Raw genomic sequence first — 19195 nt, 5'->3', positions numbered from 1 at the left:
TCTGGCTGTGAGGCGACAGTAAATATAGAGCTGTGTTAACAAAACAATGCTTACCTGGCAAGACAGGTGAACTTTAAAACGTATTATATAAATAGGAATAAATATTTTATTATACTGCTTATAAAAAGGAGCCCAAGAGTGGGACATTGGTATTGGTGGGGCTTCAACCAGCGATTATCTGATCACTAGCCCAGTATCTGAACCACTAAACTACCACTGCCCTTTTTAACAGTCTGTTTTGTTTGTTTTCCAAGGGTGTGAATATTTGTGGATGGGGCTGTAAATAAAGCATACAAAAACCGTCAGCGGCACAAAAAGCACTAAAGCTAAACCTTCAAGTTTAAAAATAGCAGTATCTTAATGAACCAAACAGAAACACAGTTTAGAGCAGAACAGAAGGTAATCAGTCACACCAATTATGGAACAACAACTTTAAAAAAAGGTGTTTTATTAAAAGGAGCTAATAAGCATCATTGTAAGAGTTTAGCAATTTTAACCCTGATTAGTGCAGATTGTTTATTATTTAGATTGACAAGCCTATCAGACACCTAATTGTCCCTATTGGCCTTGGATACACACTTAGCATGTTAAACAATGCTGATGGGCACTCTGAACATCCAACAAGTAGAGGTGAAGAAATGTATCCAATGTGCCATAAACTCAAACATTTAGCAGCAGCCTTCTAATAACCAGTCCAGTACCTTAACCAATGAGCTACGACTGTCCTGCACACTGTAATGTATCAGGCACAGTGCAGTCGGTAAACTGTGTAGGACCAGCAGGCAAAGCTGTAAACTAATAAATCCAAAGTGATGAAAGTTAATGCATCAGTTATATATTTTTTCTAATTTTGTTTTATGCATTTATGCATTTTCTCCCCTTTAAGCGTGTCCAATTGCCCGATTGCGTCACGCTTCCTCTCCACCAATGCCGATCCCCGCTCTGATTGAGGAGAACGAAGCTAACCCACGCCCCCTCCGACACGTGAGCAGCGTGCCGTATGCATCTTCTCACCTACACTTTGATGAGTGAAGTGCAGCTCAGCACTGTGTATGGAGAGACACACCCTGACAGCTCTCTTTTTTCATCTCTGTGCAAGCTCCATCAATCAGCCAGCAGAGGTCGTAATTGCATTAGTTATGAGAGAGACCCTATCTGGCTTAATCCCACCCCTATCTGAACAACAGGCCAATCGTTGATCATGAGGCTGCTCACCCCAGCCGTCAGGCAGAATCAGTCAGATTTATTAGCTACGTAGCTATGCAAACCGTCGCATCCTTTTCATTCTAACCAAAAGAAACACAGCTTAGAGCAGGAAAGAAGGTAGTAAGTCATGCCAATCATGGAACAACAACTTTTTAATAAGCGCTTTATTTAAAGGAGCTAATAAGCATCATTGTAAGAGTTTAGCAAAATTATATCGGTGGTGATTCCAACCCTGATCAGAGCAGATTTTTTATTATTTAGATTGACAAGCCAATTAGACACCTAATTGTCCCTATTGGCCTTGGATACACATTTAGCATGTTAAACAATGCTGATGGGCACTCTGAAGGTCCAACATGTAGAGATGAAGAAATGTATCCAATGTGCAAAAAACCTCAAACATTTAGCAGACACTTTTATCCAAATCGACTTACAATTGACAAAGCAAGGCCCTCAATCCTCAGTTGTCAAATTGCATTCAGGGGCCCAACTGTGACAACTTAGCAGTGGTGGTGCTTGAACCGGCAGCCTTCTAATAACCAGTCCAGTACTTTAACTACTGAGCCATGGCTGCCCTGCACACTGTAATGTATCAGGGCACAGTGCTGTGAACAAATAAATAAAAAAAAAGAAGTTAATGCATCAGATTTTGTATGTAGCTATGCAAATTGTTCATCTTTCCATTGTAACCAAACGCAGCTGACCGCATTAGAATCAAATCTACAGTTTAACAACACAGTGCCCTTCAGCAGGGTAAACATCATGACACCACATAGTTCATCTACTGTGTGTGTGTGTGTGCCATTTCTGCATCACCCACACCCTTCCACCATACCATACCCGGCCACATGAAAATGAGACCAATAATAGAAAGGGACCCAAAAAGGAAAGAGCAAAGAACTCTCCAGGGACCCAAATGCCTGAGTGAGACTTGGGAAACTTTTAAAAGGTTAAACTGGAAGAGAAGAACAACAGATCAGAAAAAAGCACAAGTTAAAGTGAGCTGACAGAAGATTAAAACAGTACTACAACCTTCACTACAGCTTAACACAGTCATTTCAAATGACCTTTCTTCAAACTGAGGTTGTGTTCCAAACCACCACATACTACACATTTTAGGACTATACTACAATCATAAATGAACTAATGGTGGTGTAATAATTCTTTATTTTGTCAAACTGTATTTGGACCAATGTGATAGATAGATGGATAGATGGATGGAGAAAGTCAAGTATTACAACAGCTCAAGGTACAATAGCAAAACGTATTAAAGGCTAAGCACCAGCTAATATTGAAATTTTAAACACATACATGCATCGAAAGTTGAGTTCCTAACTTGTGATTATTGATAGTTAGAAAACATTTTTTTTTTACAAATTCAAGGAATACGGCTTAAAATTCTGTTGTTTTGCGTCGCTCGCGGTCTTCGGATTCTGTCACAGGCGTCGCACGTGTGACGTAGATGGTGGACAACAACTCAAGAAGTTGAATGGAAGGCGATGCAAAATGATTAAAAGGTGCGCTGTGTTTGGCTGCAATAATTCAATTCAACACCAACACCGATGTGATATTATCGCCAAATACAGTGTATCACAAAAGTGAGTACACCCCTCACATTTCTGCAAATATTTCATTATATCTTTTCATGGGACAACACTATAGACATGAAACTTGGATATAACTTAGAGTAGTCAGTGTACAACTTGTATAGCAGTGTAGATTTACTGTCTTCTGAAAATAACTCAACACACAGCCATTAATGTCTAAATAGCTGGCAACATAAGTGAGTACACCCCACAGTGAACATGTCCAAATTGTGCCCAAATGTGTCGTTGTCCCTCCCTGGTATCATGTGTCAAGGTCCCAGGTGTAAATGGGGAGCAGGGCTGTTAAATTTGGTGTTTTGGGTACAATTCTCTCATACTGGCCACTGGATATTCAACATGGCACCTCATGGCAAAGAACTCTCTGAGGATGTGAGAAATAGAATTGTTGCTCTCCACAAAGATGGCCTGGGCTATAAGAAGATTGCTAACACCCTGAAACTGAGCTACAGCATGGTGGCCAAGGTCATACAGCGGTTTTCCAGGACAGGTTCCACTCGGAACAGGCTTCGCCAGGGTCGACCAAAGAAGTTGAGTCCACGTGTTCGGCGTCATATCCAGAGGTTGGCTTTAAAAAATAGACACATGAGTGCTGCCAGCATTGCTGCAGAGGTTGAAGACGTGGGAGGTCAGCCTGTCAGTGCTCAGACCATACGCCGCACACTGCATCAACTCGGTCTGCATGGTCGTCATCCCAGAAGGAAGCTGACGCACAAGAAAGCCCGCAAACAGTTTGCTGAAGACAAGCAGTCCAAGAACATGGATTACTGGAATGCCCTGTGGTCTGACGAGACCAAGATAAACTTGTTTGGCTCAGATGGTGTCCAGCATGTGTGGCGGCGCCCTGGTGAGAAGTACCAAGACAACTGTATCTTGCCTACAGTCAAGCATGGTGGTGGTAGCATCATGGTCTTGGGCTGCATGAGTGTTGCTGGCACTGGGGAGCTGCAGTTCATTGAGGGAAACATGAATTCCAACATGTACTGTGACATTCTGAAACAGAGCATGATCCCCTCCCTTCGAAAACTGGGCCTCATGGCAGTTTTCCAACAGGATAACGACCCCAAACACATCCTCCAAGATGACAACTGCCTTGCTGAGGAAGCTGAAGGTAAAGGTGATGGACTAAACCCAATTGAGCACCTGTGGCGCATCCTCAAGTGGAAGGTGGAGGAGTTCAAGGTGTCTAACATCCACCAGCTCCGTGATGTCATCATGGAGGAGTGGAAGAGGATTCCAGTAGCAACCTGTGCAGCTCTGGTGAATTCCATGCCCAGGAGGGTTAAGGCAGTGCTGGATAATAATGGTGGTCACACAAAATATTGACACTTTGGGCACAATTTGGACATGTTCACTGTGGGGTGTACTCACTTATGTTGCCAGCCATTTAGACATTAATGGCTGTGTGTTGAGTTATTTTCAGAAGACAGTAAATCTACACTGCTATACAAGTTGTACACTGACTACTCTAAGTTATATCCAAGTTTCATGTCTATAGTGTTGTCCCATGAAAAGATATAATGAAATATTTGCAGAAATGTGAGGGGTGTACTCACTTTTGTGATACACTGTATATAAATATTATATATCTAGATAGATATATAGATGAGACAGCTTTAGGACAAATCAAATGCGTGTTTATTGGTAAATACTGAACAGAGCAGGGATGCGCTATAAGGATGCGCGTCTTTTCTCTATTAAAAAAGGTTTAAATTTAGCTTCTATCCTAGGCTAGATATACACTGTAAAACGAAAAAAAAGTGTTTAGGCAAAATATTTTAAATGCACTAATCTGATCAAAATATGGTATAAATAAAAATAGAATAAAGGCTGAAAGACCTTAAACCTGCGTTATCATGCGCGCTAGAAAAACCAACACATTCACCTGATGTGGTTTCAGAGAGGATCTGAGAGGGGTAGCGATGTTCCCCTCAGCACTAAATCTCTCTCTGATGGTGCTCGGTGCACTAATACACACCTGTACTGTACCTGCATGCATACTTTACAGAGCAGAGCAAATCTAGCCTGGTTATCGCGCCAATATTACCCATCTATTTAGTAGGTATAATTAACATAACAATATATACTACATTTTAAGTTATTATTCGTTTCAATACATTTTTATTCAACGAAAAAATACATTTCAATCATTCCAGCAAGAGAGTATCTGCAGGCTGCAATGCCATATTAACCGTCATTAAGTGTTTTAGAACGCCGAGGCTGTTTAAATATAGTCTAAATTACAATTATTTTATTGAGTGTGAACCATTAATAAATTTGCCTATAATTACTGTTGCCATTGTTTCCATTTTAAAACACAAAGCCTGACACTCAGAAAGAAAGAAAGAAAGAAAGAAAGAAAGAAAGAAAGAAAGAAAGAAAGAAAGAAAGAAAGAAAGAAAGAAAGAAAGAAAGAAAGAAAGAAAAAACGTTATACAGGCACCCCCACTGTCAATGCAGATTCATCCTCTTCATTAAATTCAGAAATAGCTTCGGAATCTGAAAAACCAGCACTGGAAAATTCGCTGTCCAAGTCAGTCATAACGGTGTAGTAGTACACTGTTGTCCACCAGTGACGTCACGCTGCAACTTCCTGGAATTTTCGGAGCGACCTCGGGTTTTTCCGTCAATTTACTTGAAATCGTCGATTTTTGAGTGAATTAAACAAGTTATTTACATTTTATTCACGTGTATGGTTTTTAACTAGCTAAAATAATGTGAAATATTTAGAGAGGTCCATTAGGTGGTGCTTAGCCTTTAAGTAAATAAAAGACTCAGTTAAAAACTATTAATTAAATAGGCTTACGGTGCATAAGAAATAATAAGTAAGCATTGCAGTACAATGTTGGTAGAAATAAATACAGTATAAATGCAATATGTAATATAATAGAAAAATTACATGTGTCTTGTCATTAAATGTCCAGATGTGTAATGAAATAAACAGAGTGACAGATCATGTTCCATGAGTCTGTCCTGATAGTCCTGGTATTAACTCAGTGAGCGATGATGTCCCGGCACAGTGGGGATGAGTTATACAGTGAGATCGCTGTTGGTACAAATGATTTCCTGTATCGTTCCTTCTTACAGCGGAGCTGAATGAGTCTGTTACTGAAGGTGCTCCGCTGTCTGATTAGGAGGTCATGGAGGGGATGCGATGGATTGTCCAGTATGGAAATGAGTTTGTTTACAGACCTCTTTTCGACCACCAACTCGAAGCCATCCAGTGAGCACCCCAAGACTGAGCTAGCCTTCCTGATCAGTTTATTAAGTTTTTTCGCATCTCCTGCTCTGGTGCTGCCTCCCCAGCACACTGCTGCAAAAAACACAGCCCCCGCAACAACAGACTGGTAGAAAATGGTCAGCATTTTGTTGCACACATTAAAGGATCTGAGCTTTCTCAGAAAGTAGAGTCTGCTCATCCCCTTCCTGTACACAGCCTCTGTGTTGGCCTTTCAGTCCAGTCTGTTGTCAACCCAGACACCCAAGTACTTGTACGTTTCCACCTGTTCAAGGTGGGCGTCCACATACACACACACATTCAACTGCCCGTGTTTGAAGGAGGAAAGGTCAGACACAGTCTCTTCCCTAGGCTGCCCAAATATATGACCTTCCGAAATGATCAGAGGGCCTGCGCGGTAGGTGGGGGTTACAAAAATTGGTTTCGTTTTCTTTGAACAGTTTATGGTGGCCCAAAACCTTTTTAGGCTTTTTTTTTTTTACTTAGTCTGATATGGATATTTTGCATCATGCTCCAGTATAAATGTAAAACTCTGCTTATTACTTCATAATAACAACATTAATGAAATCAGGATGTTTACTATAGAATAGAATAGAATAGAATAGAATAGAATAGAATAGAATAGAATGCCTTTCTTGTCATATGTATACACATGTACAGTACGATGAACTTTTTCTTTGCATATTCCAGCTTGTTTGGAAGATGGGGTCAGAGTGCAGGGTCAGCCATTGTATGGCGCCCCTGGAGCTGAGAGGGTTAAGGGCCTTGCTCAAGGGCCCAACAGTGGCTTCATGGCAGAGCCAGGATTCGAGCTCTTGGCTACCACTGGCTCAGTTTAACGACTGCATCTCAGTTCACAAATTAGCATGTGTCAGCGCTTTTAATAACTTGTTCCCTAGCATTTTTTGTCAAATCTATTAGACACGTTTATTAGGATTTTAACATGTTTTACACTTTTGGTTACATTCATGACAGGAAACGGTAGTTACTCATTACACAAGGTTCATCAGTTCACACAGGGTTATATCGAACACAGTCATGGACAATTTAGTATCTCTAATTCACCTCACTTGCATGTCTTTGGACTGTGGGAGGAAACCGGAGCCACCGAAGCAAACCCATGCAGACACGGGGAGAACATGCAAACTCCACACAAAAAGGACCCGGACCGCCCCACCTGGGGATCGAACCCAGGACCTTCTTGCTGTGAGGCGACAGTGCTACCCACTTGTGCTAACCACCGTGCCGCCCAGACACGTTGATATGAAACTCGGTTATGTTTTTAGATTTTAATGGAACATGTAATAGGTTTAAAAGAAATTCGTGTCCCTTATGTCTACTTCTCAAGTATTCTCATCTTAGCTAAGCAGAGCAGCAAGGCAAACACCTGCTCAAACATCTTTACTTGTTATCACTGCACAAGTGAACGGCACATCCAGACATTTCTGTCGACCAGTCGAAATGTCTATCCAAGCAAACAAATGCTTCAGAAGCATGAAACAGGTATAATCGCTGTATAAAGAGAGAGAGAGAGAGAGCAAGAGGAAGAGTGAGGAAGAGTAAGAACCAGGGGAAGAGAGTGAGAAAGACGTTATTCTGCTGCTGGGTCATGAGAGCGCTGTATTAGCTGACATTTCATAAACATCAGTGCACAGCATGTGATGAAAGATGGAACAAAGTGTTTACTAAGTGTTACTAGAAGCCCTGGGTGATTTATACAGCACTGAAATCACACGCACAGCCAACGTCAAATAACCCGAGAGAGCTGAGCCAATATTTATGCAAGAGTTTAAAGTGTTGAGCGAGGGTGTGTCACACATATGAGAATTAGGCATGACAAACACTTTTACAAAAACTATAAAACTTTGAGAGGCCTGCTGCTTTCTAACATTATGAGGAGACATTTCGTTTTTAAAGCGTTATTAAGACGTCCCAATTACTGCGCTCGCTCTCTCCAGCCGAATAACTAAATTAGCATCTCTATTAGAACTGACAGCGTGTGGGCATCACAACTCTCAGTACCATCTGCATGATAGGGCTTAGCTTAATTCAGTTTTAAGAAGAGCCAATGTTGCAATGCCACCTCAAACAACCTCCAAACTGTCAAGTGTATTGTGAGTCATGCAGACAGGGAGGAGAACTGAAACGTCAAAAAAGCATTAATGGATACAAATTGCCTGTTCTACCTTAAAAACGTGTCTGCACACTTTTCAAATGCCCAATGTGAGCAGTATGTAGAAATAGAAAGAGCTTTTTAAACCACACTGTGCTGAAACATGCACGGAACGACTCAAGGTTATCAGTCAATGTACTTGGTTGGCGCCACAATCTGCATGATTACACGATAATATAGACCGTGCGTCATTCTGTAGTCCTCGTTATGCCCATATTTGGAGACCGAGGTCTAAGTCAGATTTCCTATAGGAAAAATGAACGGGGTTTTCAAAAAAATCGACTCTAACGCATCGTGTGCTAAATAAACATGTTCAGAACGCTCTACGTTTTGTCCTATGTACATTTTTCTCTTGTACATCACTGGATCCTCTGAATTACGAGGTTTTTAAAGGATCGTAATACTAATAATGCTACAAGAAAGCTAATGCTACTGCACATCAATTAGACGTCACTGAACTACACCAATCCAATTTCCGGAAAGAGCAGCCCACTTTTGTTGAGTACAACCAAAGGCGTAACACCCGACCATCCTTGCTCTCTACTTTAATGTAGCTAGCTACTAAAAATATAAAGTAAAACTTGTGAATATCACTCCACTGTTACACTGGTGAATCACGCTGCTTCGTGCGGTTATTTAAGAGGCTTATAAAAGAAAAAAAAAGAAAAATGTAAGAGGCTTCCAGTCTAGTAAAGTCAATTCAGTGCGCAGTAGCATTAGCTTACATGAAGCAATATTTATATGTTGACTCTTTAACGACTTCATAATTCAGAGGATCCAGTGATAATAGACAGAAGAATCTCCATAAAACAAAACGTAACAGCTCTGGAACATTTTTTATGACTACAGGATGCGAGAGAGGCAATTTTCGAAATCTTCATTCATTTTTCCCATTCAAAATTTCTGTTACCAAATATGGGCATAACAACATGGCGTGGACTACAATATGATGACACGACTTCATTCTATTGAAATCATATCAATATTGACAGGGAAGTGGTTACTACAGGTTGCCACTGTTGGGTCAATGAGTAAGGCCCTCATGCCTCAATTGGTTGCCTGTATACAGTCACAATTGTAAGTCGCTTTGTTTATGCATTTCCTCCCCTTTTTCTCCCAACTTTTAGCATATCCAATTACCCGATTGCATTACGCTTCCTCTCTACTGACGCCGATCCCCGCCCTGATGGAAGGGGAGCAAGACTGACACAGCCTCCGACACGTGTGCAGTAGCCGACTGCATCTTTTCACCTGCACGAGGCGAGCTCATATGTGGATCAGCTTTGTGTACGGAGAGCCACACCCTGGTTAACGCATCATTCCTTGACTCTGTGCAGGCACCATCAATCAGCCAGCAGAGGTCGTAATTGCCTCAGTTATGTGGAGTCCCTACCTGGCTCCCACCCTGTATGAACGACACGACAGCCAACCGTTGTTCATGTAGGTGCCCAGCCCAACCAGCTCTGGTGTGCTGGCCTGTTTTACCGCTGCACCACCTGAGTTAGCTAGCATTACTAGCATATGATTAACAAATAAATTTGATTGATAATTTTAATTCAGAACCCCAATGATGCAGTTATTAAGCAAAACATGCAGGTAGCACCAGGTTGCTATGCTAATACCTGGTATAAAAAAGCTGAACAAGACAAATATAAAAAATATAATATGCTTAACTAGTACTTTATATAAAGAATTATGTTTATTTTTAATTATATAAAAACTCAAAATAATCCAAGATGGAGTTGTGTATAAGAACTTACTCATTTTCTTAACCGCTTATCCAATTAGGGTTGTGGGGGGGTGCTGGAGCTTATCCCAGCTTTTCAATGGGCGCAAGGCACACAGTAACACCCTGGACAGACATCGCAGGGCAGACACACACCCACCCACCCACACACACACACACACACACCCCCACCCACCCACCCACCCACCCACACCCACACACACACACACACACCCACACACACACCCACCCACACCCACACCCACACCCACACCCACACACACACACACACACACACACACACACACACACACACACACACATACACCTATAGGGCAATTCAGTGGCTTCAATTAACCTGACTGCATGTTTTTGGACTGTGGGAGGAAACCCACGCAGACACGGAGAACATGCAAACTCCACACAGAAAAGACCCGGATCCCCCCCGCCTGGGGATCGAACCCAGGACCTTCTTGCTGTGAGCCACTGTGCCGAACCGTGTACAAGCAGTTATTCCTAAAACTGAAATACTACAAATGACCCTTAACGTGTGAGTCTTAACAATCTGTCATGCTATGCTTGGATTTTACATTTGGGGGAACAGGGCTCTGTGTGTGTGTGTGTGTGTGTGTGTGTGTGTGTGTGTGTGTGTGTGTGTGTGTGACTCTCAATCAACTCCTCACTGTCTGTCAGTAGAGAATGAGGAGGAAATGCTGCACTGACCGTGATAATAAGATTTCATAATGATATGTTGGTGGAGATTGTGATAATGTAATTTTATGACACTGTATAATGTTCATTTGTAGAAGTGTGTGTATGAGTGTGTGCGCACATTGTTGCCGCACTGTTGCTATGAGGAGGGAATGAGTTGTGTTGCCAGGTGTTGTGAACGTAGTGTTGTAGTATAAACCTGTTCTGTGCCTCACACACAGCAGTGATCTAGCAGCTATTAGAACAGACGTCACCATGACACAAATCTGCTATTCGCTCAGGTGGAAGTATTTGTTTACTCTTACTGGCGTATGTTTAGGGACAAGTGCCCGTAATGTCCCATGACAATACAGCTGCTTCATTCTAGTCCAAAGGCATGAGGCTGGGCACAAAAACAATGAAAAAGAAACAGCCTTTGTGTCATAGTAGTACATTTGTTTAAAATGTTTAATGCTGTTACAATACATGTATTTGATGAATTAAAAAATATAATGGCATGTATATACACTGATCAGCCATAACATTAAAACCACCTCCTTGTTTCTACACTCACTGTCCATTTTATCAGCTCCACTTACCATATAGAAGCACTTTGTAGTTCTACAATTACTGACTGTAGTTCATCTGTTTCTCTGCATGCTTTGTTAGCCCCCTTTCATGCTGTTCTTCAATGGTCAGGACTCTCCCAGGACCACTACAGAGTAAATATTATTTAGGTGGTGGATCATTCTCAGTGCTGCAGTGACACTGACATGGTGGTGGTGTGTTAGTGTGTGTTGTGCTGGTATGAGTGGATAAGACACAGCAATGCTAATGGAGTTTTTAAACACCTCACTGTCCCTGCTGGACCGAGAATAGTCCACCAACCCAAACCATCCAGCCAACAGCGCCCCGTGGGCAGCGTCCTGTGACCACTGATGAAGGTCTAGAAGATGACCAACTCAAACAGCAGCAATAGATGAGCGATCGTCTCTGACTTTACATCTACAAGATGGACCAACTAGGTAGGAGTGTCTAATAGAGTGGACAGTGAGTGGACACGGTATTTAAAAACTCCAGCAGCGCTGCTGTGTCTGATCCACTCATACCAGCACAACACACACTAACACACCACCACCATGTCAGTGTCACTGCAGTGCTGAGAATGATCCACCACCTAAATAATACCTGCTCTGTGGTGGTCCTGTGGGGGGTCCTGACCATCGAGGAACAGGGTTAAAGCAGGCTAAAAGATATGTAGAGAAACAGATGGACTACAGTCAGTAATTGTAGAACTACAAAGTGCTTCTGTATGGTAAGTGGAGCTGATAAAATGGACTGCGAGTGTAGAAACAAGGAGGTGGTTTTAATGTTATGGCTGATCGGTGTATATATAGTGGCATGTGCTTTAGTTTGGAAGCATACGATGCTTCCTTAGCAGTGAAGGCAATCCCAGCATTTAGTGCAGCACAACTCTTCTCACAAAAAACTACATATATGGTGGACAAATGTGGAGCAACAAACAGAGTTCTTTTCTAGCTGGCATGCTAGCAGACTGTGCCGCCTCAGCCCATTGGCTAACTGTGTTAGCTTAGAAAGCGAAACTGCGGTGACACTCGCCGTCTAAGAAGTGTGTCTAAATAATCTGCCTTTTAAGTCGATGTCTTATTAGAATCCCCTCTACCTGAGCAGCTGTCTAGGTAGGCAGTAGGCAACAAGGCAGCTCACTAGGTTTTTAGACAGACCCTATAACTGAAGAATGTAAAATATCTGTATTGGTGCTCAGGTGGCACAGCGGTAAAACACACTAGCACACCAGAGCTGACATTTCAAACACATCGGTTCGAAACTCAGCTCTGCCATCCGTCTGGCCTGAGCGGCTACATGAACAACGATTGGCTTGTTGTTCATACAGGGTGGGAAGCCGGATAGGGACTCTCATAAAAACTGACGCAATTACGACCTTTGCTGGCTAACTGATGGCGCCTGAACAGAGACGGGGAAAGAGAGCGTTGATCAGGGTGTGGTTCTCTGTATACAAAGCTGATCCGCATATGAAGTCGCCTAGTGCAGGTGAAAAGATGCAGTTGGCTACTGCACACGTGTCGGAGGGGGGCGTGTGTTTGTTTCGTTCTCCTTAATCGGAGCGGGGATCGGCATCAGTGGAAAGGAAGCTTAATGCAATTTGGCAATTGGACACGCTAAAGCCAGGAGAGAAAGGGAGAAACGCATTAAAAAATCTAGATTTTTTGAAAACAAAAAGAGTCAACTGATGAAGTAATAAATTGAGCTCATTGGCCACATTTACCAAATTTACATAAATAAAAATAAAGTACAGGACTTTGCCCTACCCAGCCCTAAAAAGAAGAACATCAAATGGACAGCACAGGTGTGTTTTACTGTCATTAGCAGGCCACAGCTTCTTCCATAGGCGGCACGGTGGCTCACAGCAAGAAGGTCCTGGGTTCGATCCCCAGGTGGGGCGGTCCGGGTCCTTTCTGTGTAGAGTTTGCATGTTCTCCCCGTGTCTGTGTGGGTTTCCTCTGGGAACTCCTGTTTCTTCCAACAGGTGAATTGAAGATACTAAATTGTCCATGACCGTGTTCGATATAACCTTGTGAACTGATGAATCTTGTGTAACCAGTGATGACCTGTCCTGTCCTGAATGTAACCAAAAGTGTAAAACATGACGTTAAAATCCCAATAAACAACCAACTTCTTCAATATGGTATCACTATCAACCAAAACACATCAGTAATTAAGTCTGTATCTTCTCTTATATTATTAAAACCAAATTATAAATCATACTATACACTTTAATCTTTTATTTTCTTGCCATATACATCTTCACAAGCACATCAGTCAGTATGGCAGTCAACATGCTGACAGCTTAAACAAGCTGCTTTCTGAGTCACTGGATTGAAGCATTGAAACCTGCTTTCTACAGTCCAGCTTATGTTTCTGGCTAATGTTTGCTAATCCTTCTGCTTGGCTGTGTGTCTTACTTATTTCGGGCCTTCTGTGATTTTGTCTATCTAGCTGTGCATCTCATTTTCTTAGCTGACAGAGACTGCCGTGCCGTGCCCAGCTCCCCGTTCCCGGCTCCCCACTACCACTACCACTCCCACTCAGGTGAGTAATCGAACTGCTCTACCTTTAAAGGCTTCCAAACCTCGTGCTCAGGCTGGCCAGTCGCCACCGCTCGACTGGGCACACACTTTAATTTAAGGGCTGTGGGTGGAAAATTGAGCAAACCTAATTTTACTGGAATAATTCCAGCTGGATTTTATAATGTATTTGTTTGAAATAAGGTATCATGTCGGATGATAAGCAGCGAGTAAGACGAGGCCTGCAGTACAGAAGAGAGAGAGAGAGAGAGAGAGAGAGAGAGAGAGAGAGAGAGAGAGAGCGAGCCTGGGAGGAAGGGCAGGGAAAAAAGATGCAATCAATATGAGTTCCATGAAAGGGCACAGTACAGAGTCACCGAGAGCGAAGCATTTAAAAGAGGAGCAGTGGAGACATTTAGAACAATGGCTGTGAACAAAGACTGGAAACTATTCCACTTTCCATAGTGAAGTCAGGTTAAGATATTTGCTAATACTGTCTAATTAACACCTCGCCTATCCTTACATTAGAACTGAGATGAATCAGAAGTACCTAGCCTGTGCAGGCTCCTAAATGCATTAAATAACAAAACAGGGAATTGAGCTAGTTCATAACCAAACACTTCCTATTCCGTAATGGGTATGATCAAATCTACAGTAACATGTATGGGGGTGTAAAAGATTAGGGTGCGCTCTGGTTTAATGCAATGCCCAGTTTGCATTTCCTCTGTGCCCTCCAAGCTGCTCCAGAAACTCAGACCACTGAGAGTGTAGAAGGTTTCATCTCCGGTATTAGAGCTCTGCGTATAAATCGGATGCTGTTCCATAAAAACTGTGCATAATTAACTCCTTCACTCCTTGATTCAGTCTAGCAAATGTATTGATTTTGTCATGGTTGCAGTGGATCAGAAGCCTTCGCCAGAAAAAAAAACCATGGAGAAACGGCCAGATACTGCATGATATTACACTCATGCATACCTAGGCACACTTTAAGGTAAACAGGTTACTATGAAGAAACCAAAGCGGACAAGGGAAGAAAATTTTCCTGTACACTCAGACTGAAACAGAAGCTCAGGATTAAACCCAGGACTTGAAGCTGTTAGGCAAGAACAGGAACACCAGCCCCTGCTTTTTCTGTCACCCCATTCAATTTTATGACTATTATATTCATGGTTAGACCACATGTACTGTCATGCACTTGGGCGGTAGCTCGGTGGGTAGGACTGTCGGTCCTGGGTTCGATCCCCAAGCAGGTCCTTTCTGTGCAGAGTTTGCATGTTCTCCCCGTGTCTGCGTGGGTTTCCTCCGGAAGCTCCGGTTTCCACCCACAGTCCAAAAACATGCAGTCAGGTTAATTGGAGACACTGAATTACCCCATAGGTGAATGGGAGTGTGTATGTGTGTCTGCCTTGCAATGGACTGGCGCCCCGTCCAGGGTGTTACTGTGTGCCTTGTGCCCATTGAAAAAAAAGCTGGGATATGCTCCAGCACCCCCCAACCACCCCCCCCCCCCTCCCCCCGCCCGCAACACTACTTTGATAAACGGTTAAGAAAGTGTGTGTGTCATGCACTTCATATACGACATGATCATTAAATATCTAAAAAACAAATTAAAGCTTTTTCAATTTACACACATGACTTTCACATAGGGATTCTTTAATAACTGATCAACTAAATCACTGTTTGATTAATGCTGTTGGTTATTTATTTTATTTTATTCATTAGGATTTCAACGTCATGTTTTACACACTTTGACATTCATGACAGGACAGGTTATAACTGGTTACACAAGATTCATCAGTTCAAGTTTTCAATGACAAACACAGTCACCCGTCTGCATGTCTTTGGACTGTGGGAGAAAACCTACTGACACCGACACTGGCACTACAGTGTGCTAAAGGTTAAAAAGACATCTGGGGTAAAGCCAGACTGAGGCTCAGCTTTAAAAATCCATTAAAATTACAATAACAATTTCCATGCCTGAACGGTATCATACTGCTTTCAAACCATGTGGAAAGAGGAAATATCAATATTCTGGTTTCTTCACTGTCTCTCAGTCTCATGTCATGAATTTAGCTGATCAGGTTTACAATTACAGATGCTGCAAACCTATATTGTTGTTAAAACTGATTTCAGCTCTATTATTGAGAAAGCGGCATGTAAGAAATGTTTATGATGTATGACACGGCTAATACTCTGCTTTTCTATAATAATTTGTAAAAGTATTGATTTTTAAAACTGTAATTCATTTTATTTATTAATTATTTATTTATTAGGATTTCAATGTCATGTTTTACACAATTTGGTTACATTCATGACAGAACAGGTAGTTACTGGTTCAAGTTTAATGTCATACACAGTCACACAGACATGGGGAGAACATGCAAACTCCACCCAGGAAGGACCCAGACCGCTCCACCTGGGAACTGAACCAAGGACCTTCTTGCTGCGAGTTGACAGTGCTACCCACCGAGCCATACTGCAGCCCAATTTATATTATTTAATGTCAACAATATTAAAATGTTATTTGACAACACCACTGATGAAGCACTCTGGTTGAGAAAAACTGCTTCAAGTCCCTAACCAAAGCATAGTGGCCAGTTTCTTAAACACTGCTTATTCAGAGCAACTTCAATGCCCATTCCAATACCACTTCATTGAGAAGACACAGGGCCTAATAACCATTTTAACTCATTTCTATCTTGTAGAATAACAAACATGCCAAATCTCTATCCTGGCTGTTCGTGTATCTTGCAGGAGAAAACATGCAGGACAAAAAAGCAAGTGCAAAACAATGAGTCTACTATGAGATCCCTCAGGGTCTTAGCCAGATACAATTAAATAAGTGGATTAACCTCAATCCAAAACAATCCCAAGCAAGTAGAAGAAGGACAAAATAGATACATAAACAGCCAAAGAAAAACAACAAATGTAACTAGCAAGTATTAAAATAATGGTGACACATTTGCCGTATTGGTACTAATGTTATGAACAAATCTGTGATGCATCACACTCATTCTAGTTCAGAAAATATCAGAAATGAGTCACTCAGCCATTTATATACTGTTACACCATATTTAAAGCTTAAGCTTAATCAGAATCAGAAAAGTCCATTTTTAAAGCATCCAGACGTATGGCAGACCGTCTGGCTGACAGTGCCGCAAGTCATTTATTACTTTCAAGGATAATGAACAGGGCAGAATGAAATGCACAGACAGATTGCTCCATTACAAGTGCATGAAACAATTAAGGCATGCAAAGCCTTACCCACACCCAAGCCAACCCATAATAGGCAGATAACCACAATCAATCAGAAATATCTATTAAATAAGATAAAGATTCATATTTGTTGTGAACAAAACCATAATAAGTCATTTCTGGATCTGAGGAGACGAAGAGGCTAAAAAGCAAAATAATAAGAAATTAAGTCCAGTGCTTTTTTTTTCCATCTGATGCTTGGGCCTATAGCTATGTGCCACCAGCTCGACTAGTCTTGTCCTCCTCGCCTACAGCGGCCAATCCGAAATGGCACTGGGAAACCGGTTGCCTAGCTACTGTGACAAGCTCTGGGTCAAACCATCCAATCGCTGGGTCGTTATAATTACACACTACATCTCTCGGCTCAACCTTTCAATGCCTGAAGACCAACAAAAGAAGGCAAAGCAAGAAAAAGCTGGGAAAACAATTATTTAAGATGTCAGGGTATAAAAACTGCTGATCTGCTCTATATGTAAGGACAAAACTGCACAGAGAACAGTTAAAGTAACTCTGAAAAAGAAAAAAAAAAGAAAACACTAGAACAGCCATGCTCTAGATGGATTGAATCAGGGGGTAAACCAAGCAGAATGTTACTAAATGGCTTCAGGGAGGAATGCAGCTTTACTATATGATCGGTCAGGGCGTTCGGTCATGCCCACTTGCTCAGTTAATACAACGTTTGCAGCACAGTCCTTAGTGGCAGCCCCTCATTGGTTCAACTACTGGAGAATAGCAGCTCATCAGTTCCAGCTGCAAATGAGGCACTTGCACTCAGTACTTAGCTCGCTTCCTTTCCCATTAGCTGAATTTAAAAAGTGAGTGAAACTGGAACTCATTTACTCACTGCCAAAATATCTAATGGATACAGTGAAAAGTGCTAGGGCACAAATTCTTATGGAACAGCATATCAATCTTTGAAATTTTTTAGCAATAATTGGATTGTTTATATCTATAACAATAGTTACACAATGCTATTTTTATTTAGTAATTACCAATTACTTTATTGTCATACTGTTTATGGTTTTGGGGTCTTATTCACATTTGACCTTGTTAAACTATTCTATAAAGCATGTTTAAGTTCATACACTTGATCTCATTCCAGATGAACAGAGCCACCATTCTTACCAGTTGTAGGCAGTTGTAGCCTAGTTGTTAAGGTACTGGACTAGTAAGCAGAAAGTTGCTGGTTCAAACACCACCACTGCCAGGTTGCCGCTGTTGGGCCCTTGAGCAAGGCTCTTAACCCTCAATTGCTTAGATTGTATACTGTATAATTCGCATTGGATAAAAGCATACGTTAAATGCCGAAAATGTAAATGCTACCAGCATAAAATTGGTGATAGAACTGCTGCAGTAACAATACGCACATGAAGCGTTTGAGCTGGCTGAGCCATCGTTTCCTATGGACTACAGTGGTGCCTTTTACATTGAGCCCTGCGCAACGCACGGTTTTACCGCTCTGACGCTAGGTTTTTACAGCTTGTCGCTGCACTCATGGTTCAATCTGATGGAACTTTGACCCAGTTTGCCACTGACTTTTTCAAAGCGCCTCCAATGAGGCAAACGGTCATAGGAAACACACTGTTCTCACTGTCTCACAAAATCCTGAACTGTTTAATTCACCCATAAATCTAGCATGACAAAAATATGTCATGGTGACCAGTAAACAGTGGAATATGGAGACTATGGATCTGTCTGAAAACCTTGTGAGCTGCCTAAATAGAGAGGATTCTAATAAGACATGACCCTTATGAGGCAGATTATTTGGACACACTATTTAGACACTGCAGTTTTGCTTACTAAGCTAACACAATTAGCCTTAGGCCATTCAAACCAATGGGCTGAGGCGGCACACCCCGCTAGCATGCCAGCTAACATTTCCCTCCGTGTACCAGAAATGGTTAAACTGTCACTGACAAGCCTGAATTTGCAAATAAATGACACTTGTGCACCTTTATACAAATTAAATCAATGAGAATTTATTTACATTTGAAAAGAAGCCGTTTGTTGCTCCATATTTGTCATTTTTTGTGAGAAAAGTTGTGCCGCACTGAACGCTGGGATTGCCTTCACGGCTATGGAAGGATGCTCCCTTGTTATTCAGTCAGATTATCGCTTAAAATTAAGGCACCTTAGTAGGCAGCATTTTAAGGTATCTAAGAATCTAAGACAGCCTTCTTTTTGGGAGCGCACATA

General features: G+C 41.8%; 1 protein-coding gene across 15 annotated transcripts in view; it reads right to left on the bottom strand.

Annotated features, from left to right (window-relative positions):
- Positions 1-19195, bottom strand: part of camk2g1 (calcium/calmodulin-dependent protein kinase (CaM kinase) II gamma 1) — a 142082-nt gene that overhangs the window by 114830 nt on the left and 8057 nt on the right. The window lies entirely within an intron of this gene.

Source organism: Trichomycterus rosablanca, chromosome 10 (assembly GCF_030014385.1).
Source record: "Trichomycterus rosablanca isolate fTriRos1 chromosome 10, fTriRos1.hap1, whole genome shotgun sequence".
In the NCBI taxonomy this organism is placed as follows: domain Eukaryota; kingdom Metazoa; phylum Chordata; class Actinopteri; order Siluriformes; family Trichomycteridae; genus Trichomycterus; species Trichomycterus rosablanca.
This window is presented reverse-complemented; position numbering and strand designations above follow the sequence as displayed.